General features: G+C 39.9%; 1 protein-coding gene across 1 annotated transcript in view; it reads right to left on the reverse strand.

Annotated features, from left to right (window-relative positions):
* The window catches only part of LOC106820642 (protein SSUH2 homolog), a gene marked incomplete at its 5' end in the record, with an annotated part of 21,458 nt that overhangs the window by 2,687 nt on the left and 4,974 nt on the right, over positions 1 to 13,797 (reverse strand).

Raw genomic sequence — 13,797 nt, forward strand, 5'->3', positions numbered from 1 at the left:
ATTATAACTTAGCATGGGTGTAAAAAGAAAAATACAATATAAAAAAAAAAGAAAGAAAAATCAAAAAGACATTCTGTGTATTTTCCTGTTATTTCCAGGGCCAAACTAGCGGCGTGTTTCTGTGTGTTGTGTTCTGAATCATTGTGCCGTTGAACGTGTGTTCAGGGGTAAAAATCAGTTTGACAACATATATAGATTAGTAACTGGATATTGTATCAAGTATATCTATTTATTATCACTATTTAGGCGTCCAGGCATTATTCTCTCGGCAAGTCTCCACTAACTGGCTGAAGTGCTAGTGATCACCACTGATTATCTAGTGTCTATGAGTATGGGTAAACATCAGGGGGGCCTTGCTGTCTAAACTATTCGTAATAGTTATCGAATTAATTTAAGTCCATATTATGTTAATGTTACGGTTAAAATAGGGTTCCCCAGTAAACCAACTTTATTAACTATAATCTTACTTAAGTGAAAACGGTCTACGATAACAGACTTTCATACACAAGCTCGCTGATTTGGATGGGAAATCGATCAAAAAATTCTCAGAATTCATACAGCATTTATTGTATGCCTCACCCGCAGTTTTAGTCATATTACTGATGGCTAAACACGATATTAAATCTTATGATATGGATGTAAGATATTGACGTGGTCATGAATTAATCCTCGCACAAGCACAGACAACATTCCTCACATGTCTGTAATACGATCGAGACGGCCAGAATCGGTGGTCAAGCGTGCAACCTTTGAAACAAGATGAACAAATGTCCATACGTCATTTATAAATGTATTGTTTTTGTTTTTAAATTAGCGTAGATAATTAATGATTTTGGACGTGTTTTCTAAGATAAAACATCACATTTTTATTGCATTTATAAAATATTAATGTCACTATAATTTGTAATTCGTGGTTGTAAATGTGTCTTATTCCAACTCTAGAATACTTAACAGTTATAGGGAGGTCCTAGTGATCTGCTGTAAGTTAAAGAGACATAGTTCGAAGAAATTTTTAATTCTCTAACTTACGAAGTTTCTGGCAACGCTTAAAGAGAAAAACCTTAAGTTTCAGGTTTATAGTGTTATAGAGCTATATTATTATCTTTTTCTGGCAACGGGCTCCCAGTTAGGCGTCGTAAAAATTCTTATGCAAACGTCAGCCTTTTGGTCCAGTATTTGGCGGCTACAGACAATCTATCGCGTTTCGGGCGATCAACTTATTCTTATTTGGGACATCGTCAAGCAGCTCGACTGCTCGTAGTTCCCGGTACAGGGTAGCGAAGTGACAGTGTAGGGCAGGGAAGGGGAGGGAGGAGGAAGTTTAGAGTACGTAGAACTAAGTACTAGGTTGGAAGTAGGGAAGAAGGCTAGTGAAGAATGAGGAAGGGGAAGAAGGGAGAAAGCTGTGGAGAAGAGAGGAGGGGGAGAAAGGAGGAGGTGTTATAATTGGGGGAGTAAGGGTAGAAGTTCTCCACCGATAGCTTCTCCCACTCCTCATTCTCCACCAGCTTCTCTCCGCTCCTCTGTAAGGTTGGATTCCTTACACAGTAGGTTCTCCCTGGCCGTCTGGTAGATGAAGCAGCCCTGGGCGCGAAGTCAAGTCCAATGGCGTGCCTTAATATACGCTCGTAGTCGCGTGGCTTGCCTGCTTGCGCGTGAATCCTGGGATCGATTAGCGCTGTATCTGATCCTGTAGTACGGCTCGAACTGCGTAGGTTGACTGGTAATATGTACATCCTTAGCACTTCTCCACCAGCTTCTCCCTCCCTCCTTCTCCAACGCACCTTCTCTCTTCCCCCTCCTCACACCCAGCTTCCCCTCCTCGCTTCATCCACCACGTTCTCCCTTCATCCCCCTCCTTCTCCACCAAGCTTCTTCCCTCCCTCCTTCTCTACCCCACTTCTCCTTCTCCCCTTCCTCCTTCTCCACCAGCTTTCTCCTCTTCTCCCTAATCCTCCTCCTCTATTCCGCTAACCTGTACCAGAAGCTATGTAGAGTGCTGACGATGTTCCACTGATACGCTTTTCCGAAAGCGCCGGATAGCACCGTTAGCGCCAATGCTGGGCGGGTGGCGTTTGCAACGTTATTGACGACGCTAAACCTGATGTTTATCACTTGGTCCTGGGATGAGTCCGCCTCCAGTGGTACTTGCTCGGAAAGTACCCTTGGTACTTAAATACTTACTTATCTAATATGTGCGGACCGAACCTCACTCATCGTCTTCTCTGTTAACGATCTTAGGGAGTCTGCTCTATTGCTCTTACTTCTCTCTTATATTCTTTCTTTAATCTCTACCTCTCTTAATCTCCTTCTAACCCTATTTTCTTCTATATGCTGTTCTTTAGTATTATGTTATATTACTTCTTCTAGGTTGTTATCATTCGCGGTATATTGTTTTCGTTCGGACGCGTACCTTCAGTTGGTTATTCGTTCCGGGCAGTTACCTCTTGTGGTGGAGATGTCATGAGTGTATCTTGATGAGCTCACATCTTTAGACTTTTTTTTTTCACTTAAGTCGATGCCGCCGTAAAGACGCTTCGCACTATTTTTGTGTTTTTTTAGGCCTTTATTTTTGGGAGTGATATACGATACCGTCGTTATCGTCTGTCTTTTGGAAACGGACTACTATCACTGAGTTACGGCTGATGGTAGCTCTGTTCATCTTTCTTAGTACATATTTTTTTCTTTCTATTCTATCAGGTTATGTCCGGATCGGTTGAATATTCCGGTCGACGTTGGAAGCAAAACCTTTGTGTTTAAATCTCGATTATGTGTATGTATATTTATTTAGATAGATCTACGATAGCTGTATGTTTGTTAAATTTCGTGGCACTTTTATTGTGATAAATGATATATATCAAATAGATACTATTTCATTATCTTATCTTGAGTGGAGCGAGATGAATCCATGTTCAATAATGTGAAAATAGTTGCCTAGAATTGTTTCCAAGTCCTTGTTCCTATTTGAGCTCTGATAGACGATGTCAGTCTATATACTGCAGGCGTACTCTAGTCTATTGTTTTACGTCAGTGCACCGTAAACTTCGTTCGTCGAGGCCCTCTGTCAGTAGTAGTGCTGCTGATATTATATCAGCCTGCGTTGTTTATTTTGGGTCGGCTACCAGTCTGATAACTTTTTGCAACATATATAAGTCCACTTCGTAGTTGTTCCTTGTCGTTCTATTGAAGTATACTGTTATCTGGTGCAAGTAACTGCCGTTGGTTTGCACTAATTAGTCCAATAATGCTCGTCTGGATGGTATAATTTAATTACGTGGAATGATTCCAAATAATACATGCAAGTACAAACAGGTCACCGCTACACCTCATCCTAACCCTAACACTGAACACTAACATCTAACTCTAAACCGACTCGGGCTATCTTGATATACACGTGTCATAGCCCAAAATAATACTATGGTGTATAACCATTTTGTAGTGATGCGGCAACATTATTCGGACGTATTATAGCGCCACCCTGAACTAGTATCTCGATGCTCCGGCTCCGATATATCTACGTCCTTAAGGATCAATAATCTGTGATATCGTTCCGATGTCACGGATACTTATATTACACTCTAATATATATATTACACTACAAGACTAACAGTCACCTTTATCTCCACAGAATAGTATATCATCAACCATGGTTCACGTGTGATTTTTTACTACTAGTATTTGTATTATATTCTTCATAATAATGTTTTTCACATGTTGTCCGTATTCTTATTATTGTCCACTGTGCTATATTTAAATTCAGATACCTTTGTGTATTTGTCTGCTTTGTATCTATGTCCTCTACTTGCTGTGACTATTTAAATAATATTCTTATATCAGTATGTCTTCATATTTTGTTTAGATTAATATATCTAACAATTTCGTGTTCTCACTGCGTCTTTTTTTCTTGTTCTGTCGCTTATGTCTTTCTATCTTATTCATTTATTTAGATTGGTCATTGTTCTGTCTTGTATGTAATCGCTTGATCGTCCGTGCCGTCCGTTTCTCTCTTTCTTTTTCTCTCCGTCTCGATTTTTTTCTTCGTTGTTTTTTTTTTTTTTTTTTTGTTTTTTTTGTTCCGGTTTTTTTTTTTTTCGGTTTTTTTTTTTTTTTTTTTTTTTTTTTTTTTTTTTTTGTTTTTTGTTTTTTTTTTTTTTGTTTTTGGTTGTTTGTTTTTGTTTTTTTTTTGTTGTTGTTTTTTTTTTTTTTTTTTTTTTGTTTTTTTTTCTTTTTTTTTTTCGCGTGTTTTTCTAATCAGTTGGTGCAGCATATATGTCTGTGTATATCTCTGTCTGTTTTTCGTATTTTGTCTTGTTATCGTGTTCATCTGTATATTTCGTGCTTTTTCACAGTGTGTGTTTGGGTGGATCTGTCAATATACTGAGTGGTGTTTTGTCGTGTCGAAGTCTGTGTGTCATATGATGTGTCGCATATTTATGTCAAGAGGTGTTATATTAAGATAGGTGTGTGTTATATATCATCATCTTCCTACCTTAAGCTTAAGGTATGAGGGAGGAAATGCAGAATGCGGCCACAAAATGCTAAACGGCTTCGACTAGCTCGTGATTAGTGCGTGTATAAGCATCATGGTAGGGAAAAGCCATCACTCGTGCCCGAAATTGGAGGTCACAGGTCAAAGGGCAATGGGCCACAGGGCAGATTTTAGACATTTTCTGAGGACATGGTCTGACAGAGCGATTGAAAAACTTTTTGTTTTCAGCGGTGACCTAGCATTTTTTATGGCATTATTGAAAGGACCATGAAATCTACTTTCTGCTGACATGCGAAGAGTAGTGTCAAATAACCTTTTGACCCTCAGAGGAGGTTAAACATGGATTTGTTGACTGTCTGTTAGAAGAATTTGACTGCCGGTTTGCTTAGTAGAATCTAACATGCCTGGATGTAATGAGGCTCAATGTCACAGTGAAATTTCAAAAGCTAAATTTGGGTTAAAGAAGGTTTATGCTCCTTAATCGTATAATTTCATTATGGCATTCTGTTAGTGTCAGTATGTTACATGTAACGTATGCCACTGCCGTGGCTACTGCCAGTGCATGTGTTTGTTGGTACTGTGGAGTTTTTGCCTTAATTGGTTTACAGGTGGCAGCTCTCTATTGCGCGACCTGTAGGCTTGCGTAGGGTAAATGGATGAGTGCTTACCTATTTCGTCTGCAGATAGTGTTGCTACTACGTATGATGGGACTTCCATCTTTAATTTCTGAAGAATACTTAAACGTACGCGCCATCTCGTGGCAACTTTCATAAACGATCGCAACGAACATTCTTTTGAGAAGGTTCCTGATACCATCCCTGTGCAGGGTTCTCCCCAGGATGAAATTCAAACAGGGGGGAGGGGAGGGGGAGGGGAAACGAGGGGGAGGGGAGGGGGAAAACTAGGGGGTCCGGGGGGCGTGTTATTTTTACGCGTACGACTAATTATGCGTAAAATCGCCACCACAACCATAGACGGTATTTGGGGTTCTTGTATATATAAGATAGCCGAGTCGGTGTACCAGTTAGTGACAGGTTAACTTGTGTCCTGTCTGCAGTACATGCGTGGTAACGGTAAAAAATACACGCGTCGGGTGTCCTGGTCGAACGGCAATTCTTGACCGGTCGATTCCCGCCGCTGGCAAACTTTATATGTGGTGGAATTTAAACGGGGCGGAGGTAATTCAAACGGGGCGCAACGATTCAAACAGGCGGGGGAGTTTTCCCAAAACGGGGCGCGCCGCGCCCGTTTGCGCAACGTAGGGAGAACCGCTGCTGTGGCATTCCACTGTTTCGGCGTGTTGTGAACACATTTGGGACTAACAGGGTTTACTTAGAATCCACCACTCCACCACAGGGAGTCACCGGCAGTAGACGTTAGATGAGCGCTGTCGGCTCTGCGGCACTTGTTGTATTTTACATGTAAATATTTTAAATGACAAAAACTTTAAATATTAATTGTACGATCTTGGTTTTATTCATATTTCAATACCCATAATAAAGAAATATTTGTATTATATGTTAATCAATATCATTATCTTTTAGCCGAATAACTTGTGATTTTTCACAGAAAATCGAAGCATTCGGGTTTTCTAGACTTTGCTGTCAGAGTGTTGCTACTTGCTGTGAGAGGGCACAGCCTCTGACAGCAAGTAGCAGCCTTACTTGCTGTCAGAGGCAAATTGCCAAATTCGATGCCTGGAAACTACCCCCACTCTGACCCACCCCTGCTAGTAATAGTTAGGTCATCATAATATGTGTGTATTTTCGGCCAATGTTTGTTGTGGTATTTTTGGGTAAATATTTGCCATATATGTAGTGTGTGTTGAGGTCTATATGAGGTTACATAGGTCTCTGCAGGTTCAGGTGGGAACAGCGCCATTTTAATGTGCACTACAGGCAAAACAAGCAGAGAGTCTTCTCATTTCTTTTTTAAAATGTCAGATACAAAAGACTCAGGTAACCCAAAAAACAACAACTATATGCTTGTTTCTGCATATTACTTAGCTTTGTGGCTTTTCTTTCTAGTTACTAGCCTGCAGCATTGACATTATTGCTAGTGCGAGTGTAGACATATTTGTAATCTTATTATTCAAAATTGTTTGTGTGATAATACTGATATATAGGCAGCTGCTTTTGCTGTCCCTCATTGTAGTGTTAGTTACAAGGACTCTGTCATTTAGAAGGATACTGATTTATGCATACACCCCGACAATTTCTGAAGTGACCGTGTTAATTGCTAATCTTACACTAAACTAACTACCAGGTACACTCACGGATTTTCCGGAATCCTTGGTTCCAAGGCCTTTTCGTGATTTATCCGTTTTTCCACACCAAAAAGAGGTCACCATAATAATAATTCAACATACAGCCTCTGAGCACTAAATACCGTCCCATGTCTCTAAAGCACCATGCCACTGCTAGAAACTTAAATTGAACAGAATTATATCGTGTCTTTTTTTTATTTTTTTATTACTGACACTTTGCAGCCCTGCCTTAGAAGGCCATGGCTAGGGTATAATTTGAGTAAAATAAGGTAATGAATTGTATAAAATCAAGAGCTCACCACAAATGCTGTGAGTTTAAACATTTAGGAGAGTGCGCCGCTGTTAATTAGTCTTAACGCCCGCACTGCCGATCTGTGGCCACACGGTAAACTAATAATATTTCAAATGAATTTTATCCGGACTAAAGAGGTTCCGGACCCATCAGTGTCCGGAAATCGGTGGTGTTCCTTTCTTTGATGAGTCTAGCAACCAAGAAAGCGCAAAATGACATGCCAGCCAGAACAGGGATATGCCAGCCGGGACAAGGATATGCCCAGCGGGACAAGGAAGATGCCCAACCAGACAGGGATATGCCCAGCGCGGACAAGGATATGCCCAACCAGCGACAGGGATATTGCCCAGCCGGAGCAAGGATATGCCCAACCCCGGACAGGGTTAGCCCAACTCCGCAACAATGGTTATTCCTCAACCTGTGACAGGGATAATCCTCAAGCCTGGACAGGGATATGCCCAGCCAGTGCAAGCCTATACCCAAGTAAGAGCTTTCATGCTGGGGAATTAATTCGAATATTTCTTTGATGAGACAATATAGGATAAAATAGAGTGGAAATGTTTATTATGGCAGTGATGAAAATTAACACTTGTCCAGTTGCCCAAGGCAAGTTAAAATAATGTTGGGCCGGGTAGAAATTTCATCAGAAGGTCACACAGAATGTGAAGGATTTGTTTGCAAGGGTAAACATTCCATATCGTGGAATCACTAAGGTTTAATGTGCTGGATTATACATCAGTACAATTCGGCTTACCGTTTCCCGCACATTTTTTGACCACTGAAATAAACACTGTACTTCAATCTATACCTAAAACTTCCTGAAAAACGCATTGTGGTTTTTTCTTAAAATATTTGCTTGCTGAATCTTTATGCTCATAATGCATAATAGAGCACCATTTTAGGAACACAAATTCCAAACTTTGTCACTTCATGTGGAAAACCTGGGCTCCTAAATTTTGAGCTAGGTCCCTACTATTTTTTTGGCCCAGCTGGCTACTACTTTTTTGGGCAAGTTTTTATCACTGCTGATCATGCATCCTTTTTCCAAGTAACTGCCATTCCCAAGTCTTCTATGTTGAGGTTATCTGGGAAATTTTTCCAGTCATTCTGAATCTTGCTTGTATATAGTGGTGTTTTGTGCTGTTGTAACCAATACTTATTCTGTGCTCCTGTTTATGCGCAGGGTCAATGGAATTTCCACCACCTACTGCTCCAGGTTAATGTTTATGTGTGAATGATGACGATGGTAGCCTATCCAATGCTTGAATACCATTGCCGTCCCATCAATAAAACTATTGATTTAGAAACAGAATATATATATATACTGCATTGTTTGTCAACATGTGTGAGTTATTGACGGTTGTTGATTATCCACAGCGCCATGGCAACCCTGGGTCAGGAGGGCCGCCTGCCCAGGAGCCAACAATCCAGACGACTGTGTGACGAAGATTCGTGTAGAACCGCCCAACAGCACCAACCGATGGATCCATCTCTGCTACGCGCTAAGCTTCCTGGATACGAGTCCTGTGAAATGATGGAGGAGGCAAGTTTGTACCACTACTCCTAATTCATTGCAGAGCAAAATATAGGATATGCTATGACAGTGTTTCCTCTGGGAAAAATGTACATGAGGTAACACGGTGGAAACTGGGGATAATTTTTGTTCTCAAAAATGATGCAGTTTGGTACCACTAAGCCACTATAAACCACAAAACGCGCCATACGTAAGAAATAAACCACTATAGAGTAACTAACTAAACTTCAGTACAATAGTAGAGACATTTCTTATTTTGTAAGAAACGTAAGCATGACTAATTAGATATTTAAATTTATTTCACAACAGAATTTAATCAATGAATTTGTTTTGTTAAAAGAATAGATCTAATATACATATACAGGGTGCAATTTTCTGCCCATATTTTGCAAGGATGTAAAGAAATAAAACCATTCTCTATGTGGCATTTATATCTATGTGTGTATTTACAGACATTGCCGCCACCGCCAAGCTATGGAGAGGCCACTGGTACAAAGGAACCCACTATGGCCGCTTACAAAGAGTATGTCTATAATCGATATTTTTTATTATTATTTTATTATATTATTATTATTATTATATTTGTTGTATTTATTATAAGTGGTTTGCCGGATGGTGTGTAACAAATCTATTGGTTTAGTTAAATTTTTGAAGTAGAGGGTGCGTAAACTAATGTTGTAAAATATGTGTTTCTCACAGTATGAGCAAACCATGATGTTAAAGTTGCTTTATCAATGCATCAATTAGCTTACATAACATTGTGATATAGTTTCATCGCATCATCGTATACTCAGATTCATGTATCATTAGCATCCGTCGCATCCATGCCCAACTATACCGAACCAAATTTAAAAGGTTTTTACCTTGATTGTTCTCATCTATGGGTGTAGAAATAAAAGGTCTATCTATGGTCTAGAAAGACATCTGTCCCTAAAGTGGATTCCACTTGTCAGAAACAAATATCCTATATTGACGCTTGACTTCAGCATTGAGACTGGCATCGTTAATCCGCATTAATTATGTCACAACTTTTGCCGTTGTTGCTTCTGATATCCTGCTGATGAGTGCTTTTTGTATTTGTTAAAAAGAATGGTAACGAAGATGCTGCGATGTATTCGCTCTATCATCTTCTGCCTGAACCGTGGTAATGGCCCAGTTTCCTCAATTTGACAGTGTTGTCCAGTTGAACGAGGAAGACGTGAGAGAAGCACTGCTTAGCTACATCGGCTCAGAATTGCTGCTACGGCAAGGCACGCCGCACGAGAAATGAAGGATCATGAAATCAAGCTCACCAGTGCTTGCATGTGGGTGCATCTCATTTCCTCGCCAACGGAGTTGGAGGGAAGGTTATGTGATCGGTCTCGTGCGGTCGTGTGTTGGTGTGTTAGCGTGTGTGTGTGTGTTCCGCCGCGATTGATATTAGCGCGTCGAGTCAGCAGCAGGCCAGTCAGTCAGCAGCAGCCCAGCAGCGAGCCAGCTCGTGACACATACATGTTACATGCTGGCGGAGGTATCGCACTCTCGCGTGAGTGCCCTCTGTCTAGTTTCTTGTAGCGACTGCAACGTTGACGTAATTTGAGAAATTGAGACTCGTTTTACTTTCGTGCTCAAACTGAAAGGTAATACGTGGAGAGAATGACGGTGGAAATCGTCTTCGTGTGTGTAAACAATACTCATTTATTTGCTCTCAGTATGTGTTGGAGTCGTATTGCGAGAAAGATTGTCCAGCTGGCACCAGGATGGCCTACACAGGTTGGAAGCGCTAGTAGTAATAGTATAGTACACAGTATATCGTAAGTTTACATTCAGCGGCTTCCGATTTAAGTCATTTGCCAGACTGATGATGTAGGAAACGTATGTGTCTACTTAAAGTGATTTACGCTCACGAATTTCTATGGTAAAATGTGTAAAATTTTTGTTGTCATTTTTTTTACATTAAAAGTAAGAACTAACAGGACTAAAACATATCGTCAAATTCTTACTGATAAGATTGTTTCTCAGGCTAGTTAAAAATCCAAAAAAACCTGGACGATTTGATATTAGTGTTCCTAACATTAATCGCTTGCTATGGCTATGTATGCGTCACGAGTGTAATGTTCACATCGAACAAATATAGTAAAATAAGAAGTATAATGCAGCAATTTAACCATAAAAAAGTGAAGCAGAATTACTTGTATTTGTGTAAAAAAGTGGAAATATTATTTTAAATTTTTACTGTTTACGGTGACGTGTTCATCTTTAATAAGTTTAATTATAATAAAAATTAATTTATCTTACCATAGTGCCTGTGTCACGCTATCGGCTTTACGTTTACAAGGTCAGCTCATCGATGGACCGCATAACGGACAACCCCCATCTTGTTTTGGCAAGTTCCGTGCACGGCTTCGAATCTTTTTGCAAACAGAGTCGAAGTATGTTGAGTGCCTCACACTTGCACAGTAATGGTAAGTGTCGCGCATGGTTTTCGCGTCTTCTAAGAACAATTATTGCCAATCTGCGACAATCTGTTTGTTGCTAATGTTTAAATTGCCTATTATTTTGGGTTTCAAAGGGCTGGAAGGTGTGTTTTGTGTCTTCTATCACCCGCGTGGGCTGTTGACTTTACAATGACACGAATTTTATTTAAAATAATACACTTACTCATTCCTGACAGATATTATTCCGCGCTCTCTTTTTCCACAACAGTTCTTGCTCAATACTCAGACCAATTCTGAAAGTTCATATCTCCTCTAACTCCATGTTAGTGTGGTTAATATCCTATACTTGGATCAACAATATATATATATATCTATATAAAGGAATACTATTAATTGTATATTTATGAGCACAATTCAACGCACACTCGTATAAATGTCACATGTTCTCAATAAGTAAATACCCATTTCGTTTATTTCACCTTGCACCATTGGACAGGTTAGTCACAAAAATGCCCCTATCGTCTCGAACGCGAAACACAAACGGTATATTGCCCAGTCGAATCATTTGTGTTTGTGTTTCGTAGGCGTGCAAGTGTGTCACAGGTCAATAATGCATTTATCATCTCCGGCGCAAAACAAACCGCATATTCCCTGGTCGAATAACTCGTGTTCGTTTCACGTAGCGTGTGCCAAGTGTGTGACTCATCAAAATTCCCTTATCTTCTCGGACGCAAAACAAACCGCATATTCGCGGTCGAATAACCCGTGTTCGTTTTACGTAGCCGTGGCACCTGTGTCACGCGAATGCGCTACAACCCATGTCATCAGTGCATGGGTCGCGGCTGCAACGGTGGCTCCTCCATGTAGGGGATCCGGACGTGGCATGCACTCTACCAGCAGCAGCGAAAGCAGTCACTGCCATCAGTTGCCATGGCCACGGGATGAAGAAGTAATTATTTTATTTTATTTTTAATTTTTTAATTTAATTAAATTTTTAATTAAATTTTTATTTATTTAATTAGTAGATATTTCACACGGAGACGATTTCACCGCCATTCTCTCCACGTATACCTTTCAGTTTGAGCACGAAAGTAAAACGAGTCTCAAATTACGTCAACGTTGCAGTCGCTAGAGAAATGAGATGCACCCACATGCAAGCCACTGGTGAGCTTGATTTCATTGATCCTCATATCTCGTGCGGTGCCCTTGCCGTAGCAGCAATTCTGAGCGATGTAGCTAAGCAGTGCTTCTCTCACGTCTTCCTCATTCAACTGGCCAATACTGTCAATTGAGGAAACTGGCCATTACCACGGTTCAGGCAAGATGATAGAGCGAATACATCGCAGCATCGTCGTTAATATTCTTTTTAACAAATACAAGAAGCACTCATCAGCAGATATCAGAAGCAATTAACAACGACAAAAGTTCTGACATTATTATGCGGATTAACGATGCCAGTCTCAATGCTGAAGTCGAGCGTAATATAGAAATTTGTTTTTGACAAGTGGAATCTACTTTAGGAAAGATGTCTTTCTAGATTTTATTTCTACACCATAGATGAGAATAATCGAGGTAAACCCTTTTAAATTGGTCCGGTATAGTTGGATGAATGGACAGATGCTAATTATACATGAATCTGAGTATACAAGATGCGATGAAACTATTATCACAATGTTTATGTAAGCTAATTGATGCATTGATAAAGCAACTTTAACATCATGGTATGCTATACTGTGAGAAACACATATAACATTAGTTTACGCACCCTCTACTTCAAAATTCCAACTAAGACCAAGAGATTTGTTACACACCACCCGGCAACCACTTATAATAAATACAACAATATAATAATAATAATAATAAAATAATAATAAAAAATATCTATCTATAGATACATACTCTTTGTAATCGGCCATAGTGGGTTCCTTTGTACCAGTGGCCTCTCCATAGCTTGGCGGTGGGGCAATGTCTGTAAATACACACATAGATATAAACGCCACATAGAGAATGGTTTTATGGGCAGAAAATTGCACCCTGTATATGTATATTAGATCTATTATTTAGACAAATTTTTTTCCCTAACCCAAACTAAACTATTTATTTTAACAAACAAATTCATTGATTAAATTCTGTGTGAAATAAATTTAAATATCTAAATTAGATCATGCTTACTTTCTTACAAATGAGAAATGTCTCTATATTGTACTGAAGTTTAGTTAGTTACTCTATAGTGGTTTATTTACTACTATGGCGGTTTTGTGGTTTATAGTGGCTTAGTGGTACCAAACTGCATCATTTTTTGAGAACAAAAATTATCCCCCAGTTTCCACCGTGTTACCTCATGTACATTTTTCCCAGAGGAAACACTGTCATAGCATATCTATATTTGCTCTGCAATGATTAGGAGTAGTGGTACAACTTGCCTCCTCCATCATTCACAGACTCGTATCCAGGAAGCTTAGGTAGCAGAGATGGATCCATCGGTGGTGCTGTTGGCGCGGTTCTACACGAATCTTCGTCCACACAGTCGTCTGGATTGTTGGCTCCTTGGGCAGGCGGCCCTCCTGACCCAGGTTGCCATGGCGCTGTGGATAATCAACAACCCGTCAATAACTCACACATGTTGACAAACAATGCAGTATATATATATATTCTGTTTCTAAATCAATAGTTTTATTGATGGGACGGCAATGGTATTCAAGCATTGGATAGGCTACCATCGTCATCATTCACACATAAACATTACCTGGAGCAGTAGGTGGTGGAATTCCTTGACCCTGCATAACAGGAGCACAGAAT

The sequence above is a fragment of the Priapulus caudatus genome, unplaced genomic scaffold, assembly GCF_000485595.1.
Source record: "Priapulus caudatus unplaced genomic scaffold, Priapulus_caudatus-5.0.1 Scaffold42, whole genome shotgun sequence".
Lineage (NCBI taxonomy): Eukaryota > Metazoa > Priapulida > Priapulimorpha > Priapulimorphida > Priapulidae > Priapulus > Priapulus caudatus.